Source organism: Telopea speciosissima, chromosome 5 (assembly GCF_018873765.1).
Source record: "Telopea speciosissima isolate NSW1024214 ecotype Mountain lineage chromosome 5, Tspe_v1, whole genome shotgun sequence".
Lineage (NCBI taxonomy): Eukaryota > Viridiplantae > Streptophyta > Magnoliopsida > Proteales > Proteaceae > Telopea > Telopea speciosissima.
The window spans coordinates 63015366-63042062 of NC_057920.1; the positions used below are offsets into that span (position 1 = coordinate 63015366).

At 40.6% G+C, this 26697-nt stretch overlaps 1 pseudogene; it reads left to right on the plus strand.

Moving 5' to 3' along the window:
- The first annotated feature begins 338 nt into the window (after positions 1-338).
- Positions 339-8807, plus strand: LOC122663238 (annotated as a pseudogene).
- Positions 8808-26697: the final 17890 nt, after the last annotated feature.

The following is a 26697-nucleotide window of genomic DNA, read 5'->3' on the forward strand; positions in this document are numbered from 1 at the left end:
GTGCGTCATCCAACATATGATAATGATTCTAGCTCATACAAGAATCTGATTCAACTTCAACATGCCGTGCCCATATGCTTGCTTGAAATGGTCAAATTTGTCGTCAACCTACTTATAGACAAATTAAGATCACATGTAGGCAGGGTCACGTGGCAAAAACTTGACTACTTAACTTCTATCAAGAGGGGTCGCATTATATGTCGAAGTAACCAAGTCCAGATCCATGGGTTCCATATCCTATGGACAGTATGAGTTAAAAAAACAACCGAAAAAAAAAAAAATACCTACTGTCTTCACATAACACACAAAGAATATAATCGTCCAAAGGGACCGAGGAAATGGGAAACCTAAGCATGGTGACCATTGCAGTTCTGAATCTTCTTCTTTTCATACTGTCATTGGTTTCAATAATAGCTACGGCGGCTCCACCACTGGCTCTTCCCGGTTGGGTCGAGAAATGCGGAAATGTAACCATACCCTACCCATTTGGTATCAAAGTTGGATGCTTCAGAGATCCTGAATACAATATTACATGTCAAGTCAGTGAAGACGGAACCCACAAAACCAAAATAGGAATAGAAGATAATCTCAGAGAGATTCTTGAGATATTATTATTGGAAGCAGAAGTAGTGATACATGAAGAAGGTGATTATTATTCTGTCCAATGCTTCGATGCTACAGGTAACAAATCAAATGATTTGACCATAACTTATTACCTGCAAGCTATGCCATTCACCTTATCAGCCAACCGCAACAAGCTCATAGCCATCGGATGTGATACCTTGGCCATCATTTACATAATCACTAAGCCTGAACAATCGGCTCCCTTTGGTGGCCAAAAATTTACAAGTGGGTGTGTGGCTCTGTGCGATAGTGTGAGTAGTGTGAGAAATGGTTCCTGTTCTAGACTTGGTTGTTGCCAGACTTCAATTCCTTTAGGTCTCAAAGATTTCTCTGTGGGTTTTGATAGTTATCATAACCATTCCTCTCCGAATTGCAGCTTTGCATTCTTGGGTGATCCAACTCGATTCACCTTTGATTCATCAGTTCTTTTCGCTTCAAGTTTTAACATATCGAAGATTCCGGTGGTATTCGATTGGGCAATTGGGAATCAGACATGTGAAGAAGCATTTCATAGTACTGATAATACAAAATCTTATGCTTGTGGTCCAAATAGCTATTGTTCTAATTCAACCAATGGCGCCCGGTATCGGTGTAACTGCAACAATGGTTTTTAAGGCAACCCTTATCTCCCTCAAGTAGGATGCCTAGGTAAATTACCTTTTCTTTTCTGAATTACACATATTGGGAAGTAGTTTGTGCTATTGCACCCTGTTGGTTACGGTTCAAAACTTGAAAACAGTCTTTTTTGCGTAGCAGGAGATAAGGTTGTGTTCATTTGCCCCTCCTAGACCCTGCAGTAGCGGGAACCTTGTGTACTCGGTTACTCTTTATATAGGGAAGTAGTTTTATGTCTGGAAGTGTGGCCTACGCCAGTACTCTCAGGTGTCTATCTCTATCCTCCTCAAAACTAGGTGGCAGAGGTGTCAATTAGATAGCTTGAAATCAGGGTTCTTAAACATGCGCGACATGAAATCAGTCAGTGCCGATTCGAGCTGGAATCAGTTTGAAAAAGCCCTAGATTCTATGTTTTTTTTTTCAAGAATCGAGATTGGTGACTGTCGATTCTAATCTGAATTGGGCAATTTTTCACTTTGTATTTGCCACAGTAGCTAACAAATTTTTTTCTTCATTCTTGTGATGCGGTGGTGGATTTGATGAAGACATAAATGAATGTAAAAATGGATACAATAATTCCTACGATAAAAATGCTAAATGTCAAAATACGATTGGGAGTTACAGTTGCCATTGTCAAAAAGGCTACCATGGGGATGGTAGGAAAAATGAGACCTCTACTGGCTGTACTAAAGAAGACATTCCGATCAAAATTATTGGAGGTATAATTTTCATTCTAATAACAAAATTACTATTCAGGTTCTCATTTGTTTCTAAGTGAATAGAATACAAATCTTAATTGTTTTTTGGGTGCGGTGGTCTTTTCATGTCGGGTTGTGTCTAGGCACAGGTACACGTCCACACACAGCACCGGTTAGCGTTCTTTCTCCCTGTTTTTTTTTTTGTGAAAACACAAATATCTATTGAAACAACCCACTCCCTAGTAATCTTGTATACACTTGAATTTTGAGATTTAAAAAGAAATTAAATTTCAAAAATATGTTTTTATGCAGGTGTTGGTGTAGGATCTATATTTGTACTTTTCTGTTTTTATTGTTCATATTGGGGTATCCAAAGGCAAAGAATCATCAAACGTAGTGAAAAGTTCTTCCAACAAAATGGAGGTTTGCTATTGCAGAAACAAATTGCTTCGCGCAGAGGTATCACAGATTTTGCTGGGATTTTTACCATTAAAGAACTTGTGAAGGCAACCAACAACTTTGATGAGAGTCAGATACTTGGCCAAGGAGGGCATGGTATGGTTTTTAGAGGAATCCTATCAAATGGTATAGTAGTGGCTATTAAGAAATCCAAAATAATGGATCAAAGCCAAATTATACCCTTTATCAATGAGGTAGATATCCTTTCTCAAATCAACCATAGAAATGTGGTGAAGCTCTTGGGTTGTTGTTTAGAAACAGAGGTTCCATTGTTAGTTTATGAGTTCATCTCTAACGGAACCCTCTTCCAACATATCCATAATGAGAATCAGGCAGTATCACTTTCATGGGGAGATCGTTTACGAATCGCCGCTGAAACAGTGGGAGCATTGGGATATTTGCACTCTACTCATTCAATACCCATCGTCCATAGGGATGTCAAGTCTTCCAATATACTTCTAGATGAGAATTACATAGCTAAAGTATCTGATTTCGGAGCATCAAGGTTAGCTCCTCTGAATCAAACTCAAGCCATAACATTAGTTCAAGGGACCTTAGGTTATTTGGATCCCGAATGCTTTCATACAGATCAACTTATTGATAAAAGTGATGTTTATAGCTTTGGTGTTGTCCTTGTCGAGCTTTTGACTAAGCAAAAGTCGATTCTATCAGAAAGATCGAAATGTAGAAGCCTTGCAATGCATTTTGTTTCTACAATGAAAGATAACAATCTTTTTCAGATTCTCGACCACCAAGTAGTGAATGAAGGAAATAAAGAACAGTTAGTGGCAGTTTCTGAACTTGCAAGAAGATGTTTGAAGGTTAAAGGAGAAGATAGACCAACAATGAAAGAAGTTGCAATGGAGCTTGATTCGTTGAGAATGTTGTCAGAGCACCCATGGGTACAACATAAATACGAGGAATCTGAAATCTTTCTTGGTGGACCATCAACAAGTTCTACTACTAGTGGGACTGATCAAGAATATTTAGGGGATTCTATCACACTATCATGCTAGTAGTTGATCTTTGCAATTATGACAAAGTTCTCTTTCTCTTGTAATGACTCTGTCTGGTATTCTAGACCTACATAGCTATAAACATTTACAAATTTTATCAAAGATCTATTGCCATTTAAATATTAGTGTGCATACATGTATATGGCATGAACAATTAGTGGGAAATTGCTTAACTTTGGGTCTTCCCTCCACAAGAACCCACCATGACATGGTGACCATACTTCACTTATTATAAAATTTTGTTGAGAAATTGCTAAACTTTGGTCAAGCAACATTTTTCCCCCTTTTTATTATAACCCATGTCAATTTTCTCTCCCCCCCCCCCCCCTTTTTCAACTCCACACACAAACGCATATGCACACGCTCACACACGCACATGTGCATGCATACACACGCCCTCGCACATGCACACGTGTGTATATATAATACCAAAAAAGACACTATAATGGGTCCTCTTATAATTGATAGTCATAATAGAAAAGCAACAGCTAGGGTGTTAAGTGTTGTTGGTCTAGCATTTTGGTAGTTCTTCAGTCTCGTATTGTCCTTTTATATCCTTTTCAGATTTCCCTCTCGTAAAATGAAAATAAGGGGCAAGGTGGGTTTGGTACAATTTATTAGGGAACCAGATGGCTCCATTGAATAAAGGGGTTAATGATATTGTCAGATTTTCTACATAAAAGCTCTAAAGAACGAAAACAATAGCTTCCATGAGATTCGAATACTTGGCCAAGGTGGGTTTGGTACAATTTATTAGGGAACCTTATCGGATGGCAAAGTAGTTTAAATTAAGAGATCCAAAATTATGGACAAAGACTAGATTATACAATTTATAAATGAAGTTGATATCTTCTCCCAAATCAATCATAGACACATGGTGAAGCTCTTTGGTTGTTGCCTTGTGACAGAGGTTTCATTGTTAGTTTATGAGTTCGTCTCCAACGGGACCTCTTCCACTTATGCATAGCGTTATTGTATTTTGATCTTCATAGATTATCTCAATTGGATATCTCGCAGTGTAAGATGAGTGCTAGGCTTGATCATTTTTGAACAGATTCAGATAGTTTTCATATAATTAAATACAGATTATTCTAAACAGATATGAACAAGAATCGAATACAAATATTCAACTATCCATTTACATACTTAGTAAAAATCTCATATCTGAAAACCATTTATCTATACCGTGAAGAAATGTAATCACCACCACACACAAGAGGGAGAGAGATAACCATGTGTACTTGTCCACAAATCACTTAATCCGTATAGAGAAGTTTGTTCTGATCTGATCATCAGAAATTTCTGTTGGAGCTTCTCTATTTTGTTGAGATATCATTTTATTGAATCGACTAGATTTTTAATTTTTCCACCTATCTACAGTGACACATTAGACTACTTAATGGCTTTAAAATTAAGACCACATATATATACATAAGGAAGCTTGCCGGTCGCTACCCGCTAGATTTCCAAGATGAATAGATACGCGTGTCACCATCTTTTTGAGGTATAGAATAGCTCAGGTTCTCATACAAGAACCATTATCCAGCTTATAGATGGAATCCATTCACTCTCTTAGATTCTATTTGTACGTTATTCAACGTATGATAGTGATTCTCGTACAAGAACCGGATCCAACCTCGATATGCCGTGCCCATATGCTTGCTTGAAACAGTCAAGTTTGTCGTCAATCTACATACAAACAAATTAAGACCACATGTAGGTAGGGTCGCATTGCAAAACTTGGCTACATAACTTCTATCAAGTGGGGTCGCATTATATATTGAAGTAATTGAGTCCAAATCCATTCCAAAGGTGGGTTCCATATCCCATGGACCGTGTGAGATTAAAAAAAAATACCTACATAAAAAAAGAATACGCGCGTCACCATCTTTTTTACATATAGAATGGCTCAGGTTCTCGTACAAGAACCATTCTCCAGCTTATAGATGGAATCCATTCACTCTCTTAGATTCTATTTGTGCTTCATCCAACATATGATAATGATTCTCATACAAGAATCTGATTCAACTTCAACATGCTGTGCCCATATGCTTGCTTGAAATGGTCAAATTTGTCGTCAATCTATTTATAGACAAATTAAGATCACATGTAGGTAGGGTCACGTGGCAGAACTTGATTACTTAACTTCTATCAAGTGGGGTCGCATTAAATGTCGAAGTAACCAAGTCTAGATCCATTCCAAAGATGGGTTTCATATCCCATGGACGGTATGAGATTTAAAATAAATAAAAAAATCTACTGTCTTCATATAACACAAAAAGAATATAGTCGCCCAAAGGGACCGAGGGAATGGGAAACCTAAGCATGGTGACCATGGCAGTTCTGAAGCTTCTTCTCATACTGTCATTGGTTTCAATAATAGCTACGGCGGCTCCACCACTAGCTCTTCCCGGTTGCGTCGAGAAATGCGGAAATGTAACCATACCCTACCCATTTGGTATCAAAGATGGATGCTTCAGAGATCCTGAATACAATATTACATGTCAAGTCAGTGAAGACGGAACCCACAAAACCAAAATAGGAATAGAAGATAATCTCAGAGAGATTCTTGAGATATCATTATTGGAAGCAGAAGTAGTGATACATGAAGAAGGTGATTATTATTCTGTCCAATGCTTCGATGCTACAGGTACCAAATCAAATGATTTGACCATAACTTATTACCTGCAAGATATGCCATTCACCTTATCAGCCAACCGCAACAAGCTCATAGCCATCGGATGTGATACCTTGGCCATCATTTACATAATCACTAAGCCTGATCAGTCGGCTCCCTTTGGTGGCCAAAAATTTACAAGTGGGTGTGTGGCTCTGTGCGATAGTGTGAATACTGTGAGAAATGGGTCTTGTTCTGGACTTGGTTGTTGCCAGACTTCAATTCCTTTAGGTCTCAAAGATTTCTCTGTGGGTTTTGATAGTTATCGTAACCATTCCTCTACGAATTGCAGCTTTGCATTCTTGGGTGATCCAACTCGATTCACCTTTGATTCATCAGTTCTTTTCGCTTCAAATATTAGCAGATCGAAGATTCCGGTGGTATTCGATTGGGCAATTGGGATTCAGACATGTGAAGAAGCATTTCATAGTACTGATAATACAAAATCTTATGCTTGTGGTCCAAATAGCTATTGTTCTAATTCAACCAATGGTGCCGGCTATCGGTGTAACTGCAACAATGGTTTTGAAGGCAACCCTTATCTCCCTCAAGTAGGATGCCAAGGTAAATTACCTTTTCTTTTCTGAATTATACATATTGGGACGTAGTTTGTGCTATTGCAACCTGTTGGTTACGGTTCAAAACTTGAAAACAGTTTTTTCTGCGTAGCAGGAGATAAGGCTGTGTTCATTTGCCCCTCCCAGACCCTGCAGTAGCGGGAACCTTGTGTACTCGGTTACTCTTTATATAGGGAAGTAGTTTTCTGTTTGGAAGTGTGGCCTATGCCAGTACTCTCATGTGTCTATCTCTGTCCTCCTCAAAACTAGGTGGCAGAGGTGTCAAATAGATAGCTTGAAATCAGGGTTCTTAAACATGCGCGGCATGAAATCAGTCAGTGCCGATTCAAGCTGGAATCAGTTTGAAAAAGCCCCAGATTCTATGTTTTTTTTTTTCAGAATCGAGATTGGTGACTGTTGATTCTGATCTGAATTGGGCAATTTTTCACTTTGGATTTGTCACAGTAGCTAACAAATTTTTTTCTTCATTCTTGTGATGCGTTGGTGGATTTGATGAAGACATAAATGAATGTGAAAATGGATACAATAATTCCTGTGATAAAAATGCCAAGTGTCAAAATACGATTGGGAGTTACAGTTGTCATTGTCGAAAAGGCTACCATGGGGATGGTTGGAAAAAGGAGACCTCTACTGGCTGTACCAAAGAAGACATTCTGATCAAAATTATTGGAGGTATAATTTTCATTCTAATAACAAAATTACTATTCAGGTTCTCATTTGTTTCTAAGTGAATAGAACACAAATCTTAATTTGTTTTTGGATGCGGTGGTCTTTTCGTGCTGGGTTGTGTCTAGGCACAGGTACACGCCCACACACAGCACCAGTTAGCGTTCTTTCTCCCTGTTTTTTTTTTTTATTTTATTTTTTTATGAAAACACAAATATCTATTGAAACAACCCAGTCCCTAGTAATCTTGTATACGTTTGAATTTTGAGATTGAAAACGAAATTAAATTTAAAAAATTTGTTTTGATGCAGGTGTTGGTGTAGGATCTATATTTGTACTTTTTTGTTTTTATTGTTCATATTGGGGTATCCAAAGGCGAAGAATCATTAAACGTAGAGAAAAGTTCTTCCAACAAAATGGAGGCTTGCTATTGCAGAAACAAATTGCCTCGCGTAGAGGTGTCACAGATTTTGCTGGGATTTTTACCATTAAAGAGCTAGTGAAGGCAACCAACAACTTTGATGAGAGTCAGATACTTGGCCAAGGAGGGCATGGTGTGGTTTTTAGAGGAATCCTATCAAATGGTAAAGTAGTGGCTATTAAGAAATCCAAAATAATGGATCAAAGCCAAATTATACCCTTTATCAATGAGGTAGATATCCTTTCTCAAATCAACCATAGAAATGTGGTGAAGCTCTTGGGTTGTTGTTTAGAAACAGAGGTTCCATTGTTAGTTTACGAGTTCATCTCTAACGGAACCCTCTTCCAACATATCCATAATGAGAATCAGGCGGTATCACTTTCATGGGGAGATCGTTTAAGAATCGCCGCTGAAACAGCGGGAGCATTGGGATATTTGCACTCTGCTCATTCAATACCCATCCTCCACAGGGATGTCAAGTCTTCCAATATACTTCTAGATGAGAATTACATAGCTAAAGTATCTGATTTCGGAGCATCAAGGTTAGCTCCTCTGAATCAAACTCAAGCCATAACATTAGTTCAAGGGACCTTAGGTTATTTGGATCCCGAATGCTTTCATACAGGTCAACTTACTGATAAAAGTGATGTTTATAGCTTTGGTGTTGTCCTTGTCGAGCTTTTGACTAAGCAAAAGCCGATTCTATCAGAAAGATCGGAATGTAGAAGCCTTGCAATGCATTTTGTTTCTACAATGAAAGATAACAATCTTTTTCAGATTCTCGACCACCAAGTAGTGAATGAAGGAAATAAAGAACAGCTAGTGGCAGTTTCTGAGCTTGCAAGAAGATGCTTGAAGGTTAAAGGAGAAGATAGACCAACAATGAAAGAAGTTGCAATGGAGCTTGATTCGCTGAGAATGTTATCAGAGCACCCATGGATACAACATAAATACGAGGAATCTGAAATCTTTCTTGGTGGACCATCAACAAGTTCTACTACCACTGGGACTGGTCAAGAATATTTAGGGGATTCTATCACACTATCATGCTAGTAGTTGATTTTGCAATTATGACAAAGTTCTCTTTCTCTTGTAATGACTATGTCTGGTATTCTAGACCTATATAGCTATAAACATATACAAATTTTATCAACGATCTATTGCCATTAAATCTTAGTGTGCATGTATAGGGCATGAACAATTAGTGGGAAATTGCTTAACTTTGGGTCTGCCCTCCAACACAAGAACCCACCATGACATGGTGACCATACATGCTAGTCGATCATAATAGAAAATTTTTTTTTTTTTTTTTCGATGAAAGGGGATCTTATTGCAAAGGGGGGCATGCAGTACACCCAACATCCTTAGAGCAAAGCTCAAGGAGCCAAGGAGAGAAAATAGGCCAATTGGTCTGACTTGCCATAGACATAGCCTTCCGAGCTAGAGAATGAGCTATAGCATCTCTAGAAAGGTGGAAAAAGTTACAATAGGTGAACATAGAACTTAGTGAGCGAATGTCATGAAGAATGTTGTTGATCGAGAGCGGTGGCTATTGAGAAGGATCTTTTTTTTTAACCCAAACTTCACTTGGGACCCGGGCCAGCCCCTAAGATTTTATTAAGGATAAACCAATAAAAAGAAATACAAAAAGGGGGGGACATAGCCCGCCTTACCCCTGCCCAAAGGAGAACACTCTCTCAACACTCTATTCTCAATTAAACTATAACCCCTCCCATAATAAACAATAATCAGTAAAGCCCTACATACGCAACACAGGGAGACCCGCTCTATCCTCTCTCATGATCCTCTGGAGTTCCTGCGGAATAACATCCCCTAAGCGAAACACAGAGTTTTCAGTCCTTGAGCATGCCAAAGTTGCCAAGAAATCTACTGCTCTATTACTCTCCCTATAAGTGAAGCAAATATTAACCCCTAGGGATTCAACCAAGTCCATAACCTCTTGGAAAAGGAATCAACAGTTCCACAAGCTACATGCTTTGCGAGTGATAAACTGCACCGTGGTTGCAGAGTCAGAGCTGACTTGGCATCAAGCAAGACCCATATCAACACATAATTTAAGGCCATGTCGGAGGGCCTTCAATTCCGCCACTGCTATAGAACAGACCCTGTAAAAGTTGGAGAAAGCAATCAACATATTACCATTGGATCCCCGCACAATTCCCCCACCTCCACTTGGCCCTGGATTACCCTTGCTCGCTCCGTCAATATTTAACTTCACCCAACTCAAGGGGGGCCACTAGTACACCGGAATGGGTGCTTTCTGTCGTCGGTAGGGAGGTGTAACATTAAGCACCTGAAGGATTAAATCTTCCTTCAAGGAGAGGTCCTTACCAAGGCTAGGAGGGTAAGTAAACTCATGCAGCCATAATCTCACCTTAGCAATAACTATCGAAGCAGCCCTTCTTTCCTCCCCATGTCTTCTCTTGTTCCTTTCTTTCCACAGCTCCCAAGCAATCAGCGAAGGAACCAAACCGATGATGAACTGACACACTCCCCGCGATGAGGCCTTAGAATGCCAGAAGGATAGCCTGCTTCTCGTATTTTGGGATGGAAGGATCTCCACATCCAGTAATCTACCAAAATAAGCCCACACTTTAGCTGCCGTGCCTCCATATAGTAAAATGTGGTTAGTGGTTTCCCTCCAGGGCTCGCCGCAACAGTTACATTTAGAAGCCATAGGAACCCCAAGTCTCATCAATTCCTCATCTAAAGGGATCCTTCCATTCATAAGCTGCCAAGTAAAGAACCCCACCTTGGTCGGCAATAAGCTATTCCAACACCACTTGGCATAAGAAACCACTGCCGACCTTGTACGGATGGAGTGCCATGCTGATTTCAGTGTGAAAGCTCCATTCGAGTTCGGTGTCCACACCAGCTTATCATCCCTATTTGAGATGAAGAAGTTCCCCCCAACTATTTTGTTGTGCACATCAGCAGAGTCAATCCTGTTCAGGAAATCGTTATCCCATTCCCCCTCCTCGCTAAGCACATCCTTCACCATGGTACTAGGATCCACTTGCAAGGTGTTATCCACAAAATCTATTAGAGGGCCCACACCTAGCCAATCATCCAACCAAAGCAAGACATTACCGCTGCCAATCAACCACCTACAATTTGATAGGAACTTGTCATGCACTTGCAACACCTTCCACCATGTTCTAGACCCAATTCGATTGGGTTGGGCCAGAACAATGTGTTCTCCTTTCAAGAATTTTGCTTTAAAGAAATCTGTCCATAATGACTTTTCTGACATCATTCTCCACAGTCTCTTCAACCTATAGGCTGCATTCATATCTTCAAGAGTGCGAAGGCCAAGGCCCCCTTCCCCCACGAGCCTACAGATTTTTTTGAAACTCACCCAATGGTGTCTCTTGCCATAGTCCGAGGATCCCTAAAGGAAGTTGGAGCAGATTGTGTAGAAGCTTCTCATAACCATTTTGGGTACCTCAATGCAGGATAACAAATACACTGGCATCGAAGCTAGAACGTGTTTTAGTAAAACCATCCTTCCACCTGCTAATAGTAGCCTGCTCTTCCACCCTGCCAGTCTTGCTCTCACTTTTGCTAGCATGCCATCAAAGAAATTTACTGTTAGCCTACCTGTGTAGAGGGGGGCGCCCAAGTAGGTGATAGGCAGAGCTTTCTGAGAAAAGCCCGTAATAGTTCCAATCATCCTCACCCTTGCTGCAGAAACATTAGTGCCACAAAAAAAACAACTTTTATGTTTATTAACCAACTGGTCAGAGTAGGACTCATACCTCGAAATGAAGCCCATGATCTGTTTAAGGGAAGATTTGTTTCCCTTCGAGAAGATAATCGTGTCGTCTGCGAACAGACTATGTGAGACACCGGGGCAGCGGCGTGGAAGCTGGAAATATGATGCACGCCCTCTACAAACAAACTTCGCAAGCCTCTGTTCAACACTTCCTCCACTAATATGAATAGAGAAGGGGATAGCGGGTCACCTTGTCACAAACCTCTTGTTGACTTAAAGTAACCCTTTGGTCCTTCACCCAAAACCACTGAGAACCAACAGTTTTGAAGAGTTTTGTTAACCAAACTAACCCACTCGAAGCTGAACCCAAATTTTACAAGGACCTCCCTCAGAAAGCTCCATTCAATTCTGTCAAAGGTCTTGGCCATATCCAACTTTAGCACAACATTACCACCCCTTGTTTTCCTGTTTAAGTCCTGCACCATTTCCTGTACCATGGATACATTATCTAGGATACTTCTTCCTTGAACAAACGCTCCCTGTTCCTCCCCCACCAAAACCGGTAGAAACACTGCTTAGGGATGAGCACCAAGTGATCGATAATTCGACATCGATTCCGGCTGTTGCACCTTAGGGATGAGCACCAAGTGGGAGGAAGTATAGCTTCTAGGAAGAAAGCCTCCCGAGAAGAAGTCAACCATCGCTGCAAAAACATCCTGACCTACAATTTTCCAGCATGCAGTAAAAAAATAGCCAGAGAAACCATTTGGCCCGGGTGCACTATTCTTGGAAAGCATAAACACCGCCCCCTCCACCTCTTTAAAAGATGGCACCGCAGTCAAACATGCATTGTCCTCCTCACTCACCAGGGCTAGAATCGCATGTAATAATCCCTCCTCTCTGACCGAACCCTGAGAAGAGAATATATTAGAAAAGAATCTAATAGCTTCCAGGCTCACCTCTTCACTTCCTTCCACCCAAACACCATTACTGTCCTTAATTCGCTCCACCACCCCCCTTGAACTTCTCACTTTCGCCATTGAGTGAAAGAATTTCATGTTTCTATCTCCCTCTTGAAGCCACCTTACCCTGGATTTCTGCCTCCAGAACACCTCCTCTTGAAGCAGGACATCCTACACCCGCTTATTGGCCTCCTTCAAAGCCACCCTGCAATCTTCAGAGGGGTTAGAGTCCAGAGCCGCTTCAGCCCTGCAGACATCATCCTCTGCCCGCCTGACGTTCTGGTGAATATTTCCAAAAATATCCCTGTTCCAAGCCTTGAGTCTGGCTCGAAGATATTTTAGTTTCAACGCAAGAATCTGAAGAGGCAAACCAGTGTAAGAAACCGCCCACTCATTCGCCACCACCTCCATGAAGCCTGGGTGGAAGGTCCACATCTGCTGAAATTTAAAAGCCGAGAAGCGGCGGACTGCTTGCATCATCACCTCTAACCACAAAGGTGCATGATCAGAGCAGGTTCTCCCCAAGTGGTGAACATTCATCACCTCAAACGTAGAAGACCACTGGCTATTCACCAGAGTTCTGTCAAGCCTGGCCTTGATTGCCCCACCACCTGATTGACCATTCAACCACGTGAAAGCATTCCCCCTGAAACCACAATCCATCAAACCCGCCATATTCACAAATGACCCAAACTCCCCCATAGACATCAAACAAGGAGGCCTTCCTCCTACTTTTTCATCCGGGTGGAGCACTGCATTGAAGTCACCGCACACAGCCCAAGGAACCATGGTTGAGGCAGATAAAGAAATCAGTTCTTCCCAGGGTGGTCTTCGCTCCGCCACCAAGCACAGCGCATGAACAAAAGAAAAAAGGATCGAGCAATTTAGTTGAGCAGCCGAGCATGACACTATTAGGCATTGGGCGTGACTGCTCACCACTTGCACCTGTAGGGGATCCTTCCAAAACAACCAGATCTTGTTACCCTCCCTTTCTTCATTGGTCACACAGCCATGCATTCCTATCCTTCTCAACACTGCCTGAGCCTTAAGGAAAGAGATCTTAGGCTCGGCAATGGCTAATAAATCAATTTTTGCTTCATCAATCATAGCCTTTAAACGCCTTACTGACGGCTTATTCCCTACACCCCGAATGTTCCAGAAAAGAACATTCATCGAGAACTCGCTTCGCGTAGCTTCAAAGAGGGGACTTTTGGCCTTGAACTGCGCCGTCAGGCGACTGTCTCCTCCACCTATAGCACCCTTTCCTTTACACTAGTGTCGCCTTCCAATTCCTCCACCACCTTGGTGCTTCTCTCCTCTTAGACCAGTAGCACGGTGTCAGCCACTCTCTCCTTTAGCCCATTGCCAAACTCCTTCAAGCTCTCTAGAGACCCTTCTCTGAGACTAGAATCCAACAAACACATATTGTCCTTCACACCCCCACTGGCTGCATTAACAACGTTGCAAACCCCCTGCTCCTGAGAAATCAATAACCCCCCAGGGGCTCCATACTCCTCTGAATCCCTTCAGACCATTCCCCTATAGCCAGAGACACCCCCTTATGCATAGCCCTCGCGTCATCACGCCTAACAGCCCTATCCTCCTCAACGGTTTCCGATGGCACCTGTTGAATAGGCACCAAATCACCTATATTCCCTTCTGAAACCAACAAATTGGAGTGTGACCCACCACCATGTGCTGGCTTCCACCTTCCATCCCCAACAAAACCCCTCTCTAAAGAGCTACCACCTACCTCGGGAACCGCCCCATGCAATGGAACGTGGGCCATCTCAAATGCAGCACACCCCTCTCCTAATTCCGCCCCTCCACCCTCTTCCATTATCGCCTTGCTTGCCAAATCAGATTCCATGATCAGCCCTCCATCATCGCCACGCACGTGCACCACCTCCTTTCCCTTAACTTATGCTTCCACCACATCACCCCTCGGCTTTGGTGCCCTAAACTTCTCGGCTTTGCGGCAAACACTAACTGCGTGGCCTAGCTTTGAGCAATGGGTGCAATAAGATGGCAATCTCTCGTACAACACCTTTTGATAAAAACCTCCTGATCCACACCCAATCCAAACCCTATCCGGCAATGAATTGCGCAGGGCGATCTCTACACATACCCGAGCCACCACCGTTCTGGTGCAATTGATCGTCACGCTATCCACACGGAGGGCTTTGCCAATAGTGCCTGCAATCAAAGATAGAAAATTTCCCTGATAAAAATTGATCGGCAAACCTGGTAGGGAAACCCAGATTGGCACGACGGGTGATTCCCACCCCGCCGTGAAGCCACTGGACCACTTCAAGAAATGTAGCAAAAAACCTCTTACATGAACCTACTCCTTCAACCACACCCTCACAAAGTCAGAATGGTTAGAGAACCTGAAAAGAAGGTGTCGTTTGTCCCAGCTTGACACAATTACATCACCCTATAGGAAAAAAGTCTTCTTTAAAAACTCCTTGACATCAGATAATGAAGGCCTCCCATAAGAGCACTTGGCCACCAAAGTAGTACTGAATGGGATCTCGGACCGCTCCACCTCCTCCACACTAAAGAAAACTGCAGGTTCACCGACGTACGAAGCAGGTTTTTTAAGCTCCACCAATGTCGGCTGAGGCGCCAAGGAATGGGCGACCACATTAGCGTAGGATTGATCTTTCCGGCCACCAAGAGTCGCAGCCGTGGGCAGGGAACCAGGCCCCTCCTCCCTTGGGGGAGGGACAGCCATGGCAAAAACCCTAGAGACGACGCTACCACAGAGTCCTAACTTCCCACGACACCTCACTTAATCTCCTCCGTCGATGTGTTGAGAAGGATCTCCAATGAAAGAAATAAGCTCTAAGTTGTCTGATTCTATGATGATCTTGGAGAAGCTACCAAAGAACGCTGCTTGCAAACCAGAGAGCACAGCCATTGGTTCACCTTGGATGACCTCTTGAAACAGACCAGGGCTTGAAAGGGCTTGTAGGGGATTCACGTGGTGATCTCTCAGAATAACACCAATCCCACCTCCATGGTCATCCAGGGGCTGGCCTGCATCACAGTTAACCTTGATGAGGTCCAATTCTGGAGGGGTCCAAGCTCTCACCGAACAAGCACCTTCCAAACTAAAAGTAACAGTTAGGGTGTTGAGATTGTAGAGATGGTCGTTGTTTTAGTGGTGGAGTTTTCTCTTAATTTTTCTCTTCTTTCTTGTTCTTTCTTCGCTTTTTTAAGAGAGAAAGATTCTTTTTGCTTCATTCAATATATTTTCATTCACCCAAAAAAGAAAATAGCCATAGTAGAAAATTTCTAATTATTTTTTTTAAATAAAAAATAAATCTACCACCAAGAAACATAATCACAAAACCAGGGGGAAGCAATCAGTCCAGACCTTAAACCTAAAATCCATATTAATACGATCAGTCTATAAATAGAGGATTGACTTATTAAAAATCACATAGTACGTAGTAGCCAATGAGAGCACGCATGTTGACATCTCGGGGGTGGAATTTCCGCCTTTCATAGGGGACGGGGTGATCATTTCGTTCCCTTCCCCCTAAAATTTTCCAAAAAAAACAAATGGTCACAAAAGAAAGAATGTGATGTGACCTTCCACACCGTAAGTTTGGAAATCAATTTTCCATAAAACAAATAGTTTGTGCATGCATTGTTTGTTTGTGAGGAAAGGAATAGTAAACATTTATTTTAAGAAATAAACTAATACTAAATGTTTATTCCTCCATCTTTCCATCGTCTGAGGAAAGCTATTGAATAAACAAAGTCAATGATTCTAAAAACTATGACCAAAAAAGATAAAATTTAAAACAGTTGACTAGGCCACATAATATTATCCAGGAATGATAGAAAGTCCTTCAAGTACCAACTGAATTGGGAATTGGGTTTGTCTACCCAAGTGAGGGTAAAACAGACCGGGGATCTGCTTTCTTCCAACAACAAAAAATTGGTAGAGAAACATCAAGCTAATAGACACAGAAGTCAAGCAAATTGATTCTTGCCACATCCAGTTACATAAAAAAATTAACCTAGATCTCAACAATTGCCATGTGATATGATAATCTTGGAGCCTTATTTAAAATGGCCGAAAAAAAGAAAAACAAACATAAAACAAGGAGGAGAAACATCGCAGAATTCCTTAATTATTCATACATACTCTTTACACAGACAGTAAGTTGACACCATCGATGTATGCGACCTTCCAAGCATTTTCCTAATAGAGTATCAAAACCATTAGAAGGGGAAAATCCTAATTAGTAACACTGCAAGAACTTGAGCTAAACCACCAATATCTTAGCTCAGGTTCTCGACCATTGAATAGGTGTTTAGTTTAAGAATTTTGCAACATTACTCAGTTCTAATAGATTCCCATTTCACCACAGAATCAGACATCAATAACACTTATGCTTCACTGACACCTCCAACAGAATCGATAGGAAGTGATTTGGAGCAGCTACAATGACCTTAGCTCAGTTTCCATTTTTAATTTTTTTTTTGGATGGATAATACTAAGAATTCAAGAATTCATTAAGCAAAGTATAATTAATATTTAAATTGTTGGACAAGTGTGTGGCCATCAAACCCGGTTCCGGTTCAACCCAGTTCACCTTTGTATTGAACGTTTATATATTTTAGTTTAATATTGTTACATGTGATATAAACTTTTTGAGCATTATGTGTCCCTAAGTTTTACTTAAAATGGCAGTCACGACTAGGGTTTGGGCTGGGCACCCTTATCATATGGTCGTCGCATTGAGTATGCCTAGACATGTGATGTCAGGGTACGAATGCGAGTGCTCACATGTTTGATGTGTGCATTGGCGAAAAATCTACTTTGTCGATTCCCTCATGTATTACTGCCAGATATAGGAAGTGATAGACTTGTGTCACCGACACCCTGTGCCTGAGGGAACCCTGTCACTGCTAAGTGTGATTGCATTCTTTGGTTCATCAATGACTGAGATTCAAGCGAGTCAAAGCCGGTGTTCTGGGAATGCGTGATCACTTTGTGAGTGAAGGAGTTATCCAACATGGTCACCACTGCCCGATTGGGGAACACCAAGATAGAGACTGTCTGTGCATGGTCGGGTCGGAATCTGGATCCAGTGCCATTTTGAAAATGGTTTTGCAAAAATCTATTTTACATAAAATGATACATTATTTATAATTATTTGAACAAAGTGTTTTATCGAGTTTTGCAGGATCCGATCAGATGCACAGACACTCGTATATGGACATATACTATGGATTGGGGTTTGGCAGTACAAGTGTACGTGCCCTAGATTCCATAATGATGGTGTTGATTAGTGGGGGGTTGTATATGATAATAGTTATCATATAAGGAGTTATTTGGAATTTGCTAATTTGATTGGTTCTTTATTTAATTAATGGAATTGGTGCTAATTGTAATTATTCATTAATAATTAAATAAAGCAGCTAATTAATACTTTCCCTATTAGATTCTGTTTCTTCCCCTTTTAGAAGCACTTTGAGTTTAAATAGAACTGCCAAACTGAGAGAGAGAGAGAGACAAACAGACTCTCACTAGGATTAAAGTAATCCATTCAGGGTTTAATTAAAACCCTAAATCTATAAAAGGATCAGAAAACGCGGGAGGGGGGCAGTGCTCCACATTTTTGCCTGGCCCCCTCTTCTGCGTTTTTGGGTTTCTCTCTCCCTCTTTGAGATCTCTTCTTCTTTTTCTAGTTTCTCTCATCTGTGTTTGAGAGTTAGGGTTTGTGAAACCCTAGATCTGTACTGAAGAATTTGAGAGCATCTGGGATTTGCTTGAAGAACCTTGGTAGCACCATTGGAGGTTCAGATCTGTTTGCTTGGAGCGCTCACTAGAGGAAGAACCACTGTCTATTGGAGGAGCAACACTTGAGGCTCACCAGGTTAGCAGTTCTTTACTAATTCCTTCAGTTTATTGATTATTAATATTTATGGGATTTGAAAGAAACTCGAATCGATTGATTTCCGCTACGCATTCGAGTATGAGATGGATCCCTCTTGCCATGTGATGGACTAAAGATGAATTTCTTCATCCCTATTGTGATAATTAATTTTATGGGACGCAATAGGGATGCACCAGGGTTCCCATGGGCGACCATGGGAAACCCTAAAATTTATTAGGGGCACCCATGGGACACCATGGGATAATCCAGGGTGTGCAAAACCCTGAGGATAAATATCTTGGTCTCCCTAGGGAACCATGGTTTGATCCCTGAACCATTATTTGACCAACATAAATCTCATTAGTACATGAGTCAAGAGAAAGGGGCAGAGGGGGAGGGGGAATTGAGTGATGGTACAAAGTTGGACTTAGGCTTCTAGCTTTCTAATATATCATGTGAGGCGATCCATTTCATTTAGTCCTCAAAGGCTACGTAAATCAACTTGTTATGTATGTCTCAAATTGTTGGACCCGTTTCGAAGAATGACCCGCTCTGACATTTTTGGTGGCCACCTAAATGGACCTTTTTCTGAGATCTGTGATGGTAGCGGAGGGCTTGGGCTGATAGGCCCAAGCTCGGAGCAAATCACTGATCTCGTTGGGGGTGCGGGGGTGAAGCCCCGTGGTACGGTTCGACCCGGATCCGATGGAGGAGTCTTTATGTTCTTTACCCACTTTATTGTAAAGATGAGTAAGATTTGGGGTTTTACATTTTAGGGTTTCTGGGAGAGAATAGCAGCGCCGTTTTGGGTGTTCTTGAGAGATCTCTATTGTAATTTTTTTTCCCTCCGATTTGCATAGTGAATCATCTTCGCCTTCGCCCGTGGATGTAGCACACCATACTGGTGTGTGAACCATGTTATATCTCTATGTCCTCTTGCTCTGTTCTTGTTTCTTTTTCGTGTTTTTGGTTGGTGTTTGCTATAACACAACTGAAAGTATTAGTAACCATAGTCCAGATCCATAGTATATGTACTAGTACTAGAAAGTGCACCTTCACATAAGTCCACATCAGATTACCCTCACTATCAACATATTCTTTCAACTTTTTTCCCTTCAATGTAAGTCCTTTTGTTTTCACCTCTCTTATTGAGCTTAACAGGCAGGAGTAACCCTCAATTAGAAGTGGGCATTTTGAAAGTAACGAACTAAGGGAAGACAGATGAGGTTTATACGAAAATTAGTTGGAGGATTAAAATGATAAATAGGGTTAGGAAATTAAAGTTATTATTCGATAGGTTAAAGAAATTTTATAGCCATAATGACAAAACAATAGTTTAAATCAGCAAATTAAACGAAACAAAGAGAAGACAATGGGTGAAACCTACCAATATCGCATGAATAGGTTTCTAAGACACACCTAAAAGAGTTGAAATCATCAAATTTCAAATCAAGAAGCTTTTCCAAAGGAAGAGAAAGATATTACATTCACAAATCAATTTTAGTAAATCAAATATATATAAACATATATATCGCGAATCTTTTAGATAAACCTCTTAAAGAATTAGATGGCCTAGTATATTGCGATTGTGGAAAGCCATATTCGATGAAAGTCGTATGACCAGTAGTTCTTAAAATTGACTCAGCTCACAACTTTCATTAGTGGTATAAAGGGATTAGCCAAATTAATTTATTTTTTCGATAGACAAGTAATTGATGGAATTACGAATGATATTGGTGTTACATTTTTCTTTGTAGGAGAAGTGGTTAAATGTATAGGTAACTTTTGAGATCTTTAGATTCGTAAGATCATGATAGTCTCCGCACTAGCGTGCTACAACTAGCAGAGCAGCCAGCGAAAAACTACAGCGCGCTATGGCGAGGAGGCCCCTAGGCATCCAAATCGTCTGGCGTGGGTGAATAATTACGTTACCCAATTTTGCTGTTCAAAAGAAGGTCTCTTTTCTTTTGCATTGTCAACAGGAATGCATCACCAACATTGCTTGAAGAGGACTCAAACCTCCACACACTTAACACAAAATTTTGAGTCTCGTGTGTCTATCATTTCACCACCAAGGCATCTTGAAAGTGAATCTTATTTCATGAATATGATATCTTTCATACTCTCTTCTCTATACCACGTGATAGGTCAGCGAAGCATGAGCGGGCACAAAGAAGGAAAAGCCAAACACTTCAGCCTAACAGGAATGAACAACAACGAAATGGCAAGATGAAGTGCCCTGGGCACCCCCATTTAGAAAGAAGGGTCGAAGCCTTTGGGCAATAGCTTTCCGCATTTATATATAGGGTGCATCTTGTTGTCACCAAGTAGGTGAACTAAGAAGTGGTAACCTCACTTTCAACTTATTTTGAAAACCCTTTTTACCCATGACTAAAATAACTTTGAGAATAAGACAAGGGGCAAAAAAGTTAAGGTTACAATCTTTTTGTAGCCAACGTTGGTTACAAAACAATTTTCCAAAATTGGGCAGCATGACACATGGATCAAATTTTACAGAATTTTGAAACATTATGAAACCAAATTAGCAAAAACAATTAAAGAAGTTCAGCGATGGAATTTTATACCTAAACACTGTGCATGCTCTCAACTGCTAGATATTAAAGCCCAACCTACAACTCAATTAATTTGTAGTACTCATAGATCCAGAAGAAATTAAATTAAGTTTTCAAACGAGACTACAAAATTTACATGATAGAAGAGAAGAGATCAAGCACATGAACCTATGCCAGAAAGCAAAAAAGACAATGCCCATTAACATGGAGCAGCAAAATCCATGAATACCTCAGAAGCAGACGATTGTGAAACTTTTGGAGATGTGAACTTTGGAGGCGACCCACCAAATTTGTAAGAACACTCAGTGTATGCTGATCCAATACCCACACCAGCAAGTGCTACAGATACCCATCGTTAGGGCTGTAAATGGATAACCGAAAATCCAAATTCGATCCGCATCCGTATCCGTGTAGGGGCATCCATATTCGTTTAGAGATATCCGGAAAAAAAATCCGAATACTCCGATAGTAATCCGAATCCGAATACTGAATTATAAAAAATGAAGTAAATAACGATCTTTGGGGGTTTTTTAAGATTCAACAGGTTCTAGAATATGAGGAAAAGAGAACCATGATCTCAAACTATGGATTGAGAGTGAATTGCATCCACTAGGGGGAGGAAGGTTCGAGTTACACAAGGCAGAGGTGTAAACGAATGGCCAAAAATCCAAATTCGATCCGCATCCGAATCCATCTGAATCCGTTTAGAGGTATCCGTATTCGACCAGGAAATATCTGAATCCGATTACATCCGATCCGTATCCGAGCCGAATTCGATCCGTTTACAGGCCTACCCATCGTGTCATAGGACTCCCTAGTTGAGATATGATATAAAGTTATTAGATGATAATGATAATATTTACAACATGAGAGGAAAAAAAATACAAAGAGTATAAATAGGACACATTACTACAATTTTTTATTGCAGCAGATTCTTCTTGAGCTGCCTGTTAGCATTAACCATGTAGAAAACCGCATCCGGCTGTATGGTTTCACAAATTTTCACAGCAGAGTTGCAATTAATTTCCCGAAAATCAATAATGTCTAATCTATCATTTTCTAGTCATATAAATCCCTAGGACCAGTAAAGATTCCTCCTTTCAAGTGAAGGAAGCAAAGAGAAGATGCAGCATAACTGAATTGAAGTTGTCCTATTAAAAGCAGAAGATAAAAGTTAAGTAATGTTTCTCAAGAGGCAAGCCAACTGATGAAAGCTGATAGGCTAGGAAAACAAAACCAACACACTTACAGAAAATCAGGATCATAGTGAACAAAAACTCAGAATCTGTAGACAGAATGTGACAATAGCAATTGCTCCTGATCTAGCCGTTGGATGAGGCTGATAACACAATCGAAAGGAGGTCTTTAAGGGTTGATTATGTAGCCAAAATCTTAGGTTCATCCACTGGTTGGATTGAGTAAGACAACTAGGAACAGAAAATAGAAAGTGATGGAAAACTCTTGTAGCTTTCAATCCAACAATCAGACAGGCTTCACACTTGGATCAAAGGTGACAGGGAAGGGAGGGAACAGCATATCAAAGTCTTTAACTCATTCTAAGGGTCCGATCTCCAGAAATCAGAGGTGGAAATCAGACTGCAAAAACTGTCCAACAAGCTATCGCAAGCACATAACATAACATGAAAACTTCAGAACAGATTAAGATCATGAAGAACAGCAGTAGTCAGTTGAATGAACATTAAATCAGCACTATTTAATACCTGGTTATGAGCCAAGCATGATGTAGAACAGTTACTGGAAGTTGAAGAAATAATGAAAGAAAAGAAGAAGAAGAAGAGAAATAGAAAAAGGATATGTTCAAGTCTCCCACTTGAACTGCAGAGCAGGCCTCCCACCTAGTCTCTCATAGACAGCTGCATCTCACAGGTTTCCAAAGTAAAGCTCTCTATTGTCAAAACTCAAAATTGTTGGGAACTGACAGCCCCTCTCCTTTATTAATAAAAACGGTCTGTTACAAAATATAAACTGAAATAGTAACGCCTCATAATAACAATTAACTTGCTAACCAAGGGAATAGTAACAGAAACTGAAACCAAGTAAAATCTACATATTAACTACTTAAAACAAGAATAGAAACTAATCTATATTGTTTTCTAAATCTAAATACAGCAAAATAAAACTGAATAACTCGTAAAATCTTCTATGCAACTTAAATTGAATCCTTATCTCTCTGTGATTAAAGAGTACCCAACTACCTACTATCATGTGGCTCATTCATGGCTTTTACATGGTTTTATAAAATAATCCGGCTGGAATTTATTTTTACTGCAAAACAGCCTAATGGTGATGTTACTGCTGAGTTTTGAAATTAGTACTCTGCAATTTGGTAAACATTTAGATGGTTTACTTTATTGCAAACCATTTTGTTATTCTCCTTAAAGCATTCTCAAGTCTATATGAGAACCATGTTTAGGTATCCCATTGAACTGCTTTTAGCATGCAATAATTCAAATAAGTATTCTTTCAGCTTCTCCTTGTACATTGTTATTACTGGTGTGTTTATGGTGAGTTCAAGCTTTGAGCTTTCAAGTTGACAACTTGAAAGTCCTACAATGACTTTTGTTTGACGGATAACTTTAATAGATATTGTCTTTACTTTATGAGTGTGCTGATTTTCACCTATTGTATAATAGAACCAATGACTTCCACTTCAAAACCCCAAAGAGACTGTCAAATGGACTATACACGAAGTAGATACATTCGTAAAATCTAATGGTTGCCGAGGTGATGAAAAGCAACAAGACAACTAGTACTTTCAACAAACCAAGGTGGAACAACATTAAAAAAGAACTTAAAGCATAAATCAGACACTTGTTTACCATGTCAGTGGCTTACAGCACAGAAATAAAATGAACAAACTGAGAACAGAGTATGCCAATTTTTTAAAAAAAATTGGAAAAGTCAGGCTTTGGCTGGAATTCTGTCACTTCAACCTGCAGTGTTGATGATGACAGTGTCTGGGAAAAGCATATTAAGGTAAACATCAGCAATCTGCACGACAATAGTGTGTTGTGTTTGATTGCTGTAACCTAGAATTAGTAAACACTATTGTCTGATAACAAGCAATTGAAATTGCTTTCAAGAAAATCGAAGTTGTGCTAAATTTAAGAGGAATGGATTACCCTAGTGGCCAGAGTTGCACATGATAGATGGTGATTCTTATGCATGTGGGGATGGGGAAAATGGAAACAATGAGGACCATATCGTAGATGAGGAGGAAGACCTTCATGTTAATCCACCCGTTCGAGAATCTCCTCAAGGTAGGGGTTTCGGTGAAGTGGTGAACCTGATACTGAGAATGCTGATGTACCCCAATTGCTAACCACCGGGCTAACAGGAACCCAAATGACATTAGGAAGAGGAGTACAGGTACAGATCCCACATTGGCCATTAGGAGCATGTGTGATATAACCCAAACCCAAATGGCAAAGTACACCTCCTCCAATTCTCCATCTCCTCGATCTGGGAGTACAGAATACATCTCGGGTTACTGTATTCAAGTGATGGATAGAATACAGTTTGATTTGGAGTCTTGACAGGGAGCTTCTTTGTGCAAAAATGCCAAGGGTTAGGACTGACCCCAAACTCACCCCTCACAGGACCCCGCGTAAGCAGGACCAGCACTGGGTAAGGCCCTTTTATATACCACTGTAACAAGTGATCCATTTAATGAGACTCAGACCATGAAGCCTACAAGCCAAAGTTACCAGATGGGGAAAAAAATAAAAAAAGCACAAAAGTTGAGAAGGATATCATATGGGTAACAAGTGACAGTAAACAAGTTGCTGTGACTTACAATAAAGCAAATATGTAACTATTACAGAAAGGGTTAACCTCTAAAAGAAGCATCATCTTAGAAGTTTATAAAGCTGTGGGCAAACTATTCAGAATTTCAACTTTGAGGACAAGGTCAATTTTAACAAAGACATGATTGAAGAAAAGAAAACCGCTCAAAGTACCAGCCAATGACGAATAAACCACCCGACGAACCGAAATATCAAGGTAGGCATCCCATTTGGCATCTAAGTCTAACTGTGGCTCTTGACAGGGAGTTTCTTTTGTTATTCCACATGTTTCATTTGTTTGTAAAAAAGGAGCGTATTAAATGGCCCTACTATTTCATGATATTGTAATCTGGACCGTCAATCATGAGAACATATGGTTGACATATTTGACCACAAGTTAGAATTTGCTGAAAATTGCTTCCAATATTCCATGGTTTCCAGTTTTTCAACTTTTTTTCCACCAAAAAAATTGTTTTCACTTTTCAGACTTCTTGTTTCAAGTCTATAATTTGTATGAGATAATTTTCCTACAACCAATGTTAAATGTTTGGGGAAAATATAGAGACACCCCCTCAACTATGGCTTGTTTTCATGTATACTCCTCATCTTTAAAATCTTTCAAACACACTCCCTCATCTATTGAAAGTAAATAAATTAGTCCATCAAATTAACTACCGTTAGATTTAAACGTTAATACTCATCCAACTATTTTTTAAGGATCAAATTACCCAAATTACAAATTTATAGACGAAAATACCCTCTATACCTTAATACATTAAAAATAAAAAAGACTAAACTACCCCAAATTAATAGAGGTGGGGTGGGCCGATATAGGGAGTGATGGGATGAGGAAGATAGTAGAAATGGGGGATGGGGGTGGTACAGAAGAGATGTGCCCAACCCTATGGCAGACTAGGGGAAAACAAAGGCATGATTTGTATGTAATATTTACCCCTAAAGTGTATTTTCATCTTCAAACTTTTAATTTGGGCAATTTGACCCTAAAAAAATGGTTGGGTGAGTATTAACTTTTAAAACTAAGGGCAGCTAACTTGATGGACTAATTTACTTATTTTTAATAGATGAGGGGGTGTGTTTGAAAGGTTTTAAAGATGAGGGGACATACATGAAAACAGGCCATAGTTGAGGGGGTGTCCCTATATTTTCCCCTAAATGTTTTGGACCCAGTTTAAACTTATGGCAGAGAATTTTTATCCTCTCAAGTGCAACCAGTGCATCACACTTGAGCATCCAACACTGGCCATGAGACTGAGAGGATCAACTTTAAAGGAGCACTGCCTAGTTCACCCGTCAGATGCACAAGTGAGGTGCATTGCGAACTTGAGAGGATAAAGATGCTATCGCAGACCTCAAATCTTATAGATGTGAAACAGGCAGCAAGTAAGTCCAAGGAGAAGTCACTTGTTCGACTCCTCAACTACTTCATCAAATGTATAACAAAGTTGGTTCCTCTACAGCGTAGGGGTGAGCTACAAGATGTCCGGTCCGGCCCCTGAGCTCGACATGTGGCCAAGGTGCCATTCTGACAGCAATGATGGATGCACACCACCAAGCTAGAAAATCCTTCTCTCCATCACATGTGCACCCAACTCGATGGTGTGTATCTATCCTCGCCGTCAGAATGGCACCTTGGTCACATGTCGAGCTTGGAGGCCGCACCGGACATCTTCCAGCGCACCCCCACACTGCAGAGCGTTGAGTGGGAAGGTTCAAGAATGAGGAGAGAGGGAGAGTTATCTAGAAAGGGGATGGTGAGGAAGAGGAAGAGGCGAATGTGGGCGGGCTTAGCATAAGCACGTAAAAGCTGATCGTGCTTGAGGTTCTTGTTGGTGGTGACTGACATGAGGGCGTCGAAGTATTCATCTGGAAGCTGGTACTTGAAGTAGACCTTGGCGTCGCAAAGGTTGGAGAGCTTGGAGATGATACCAAACGATCTCGCACGATC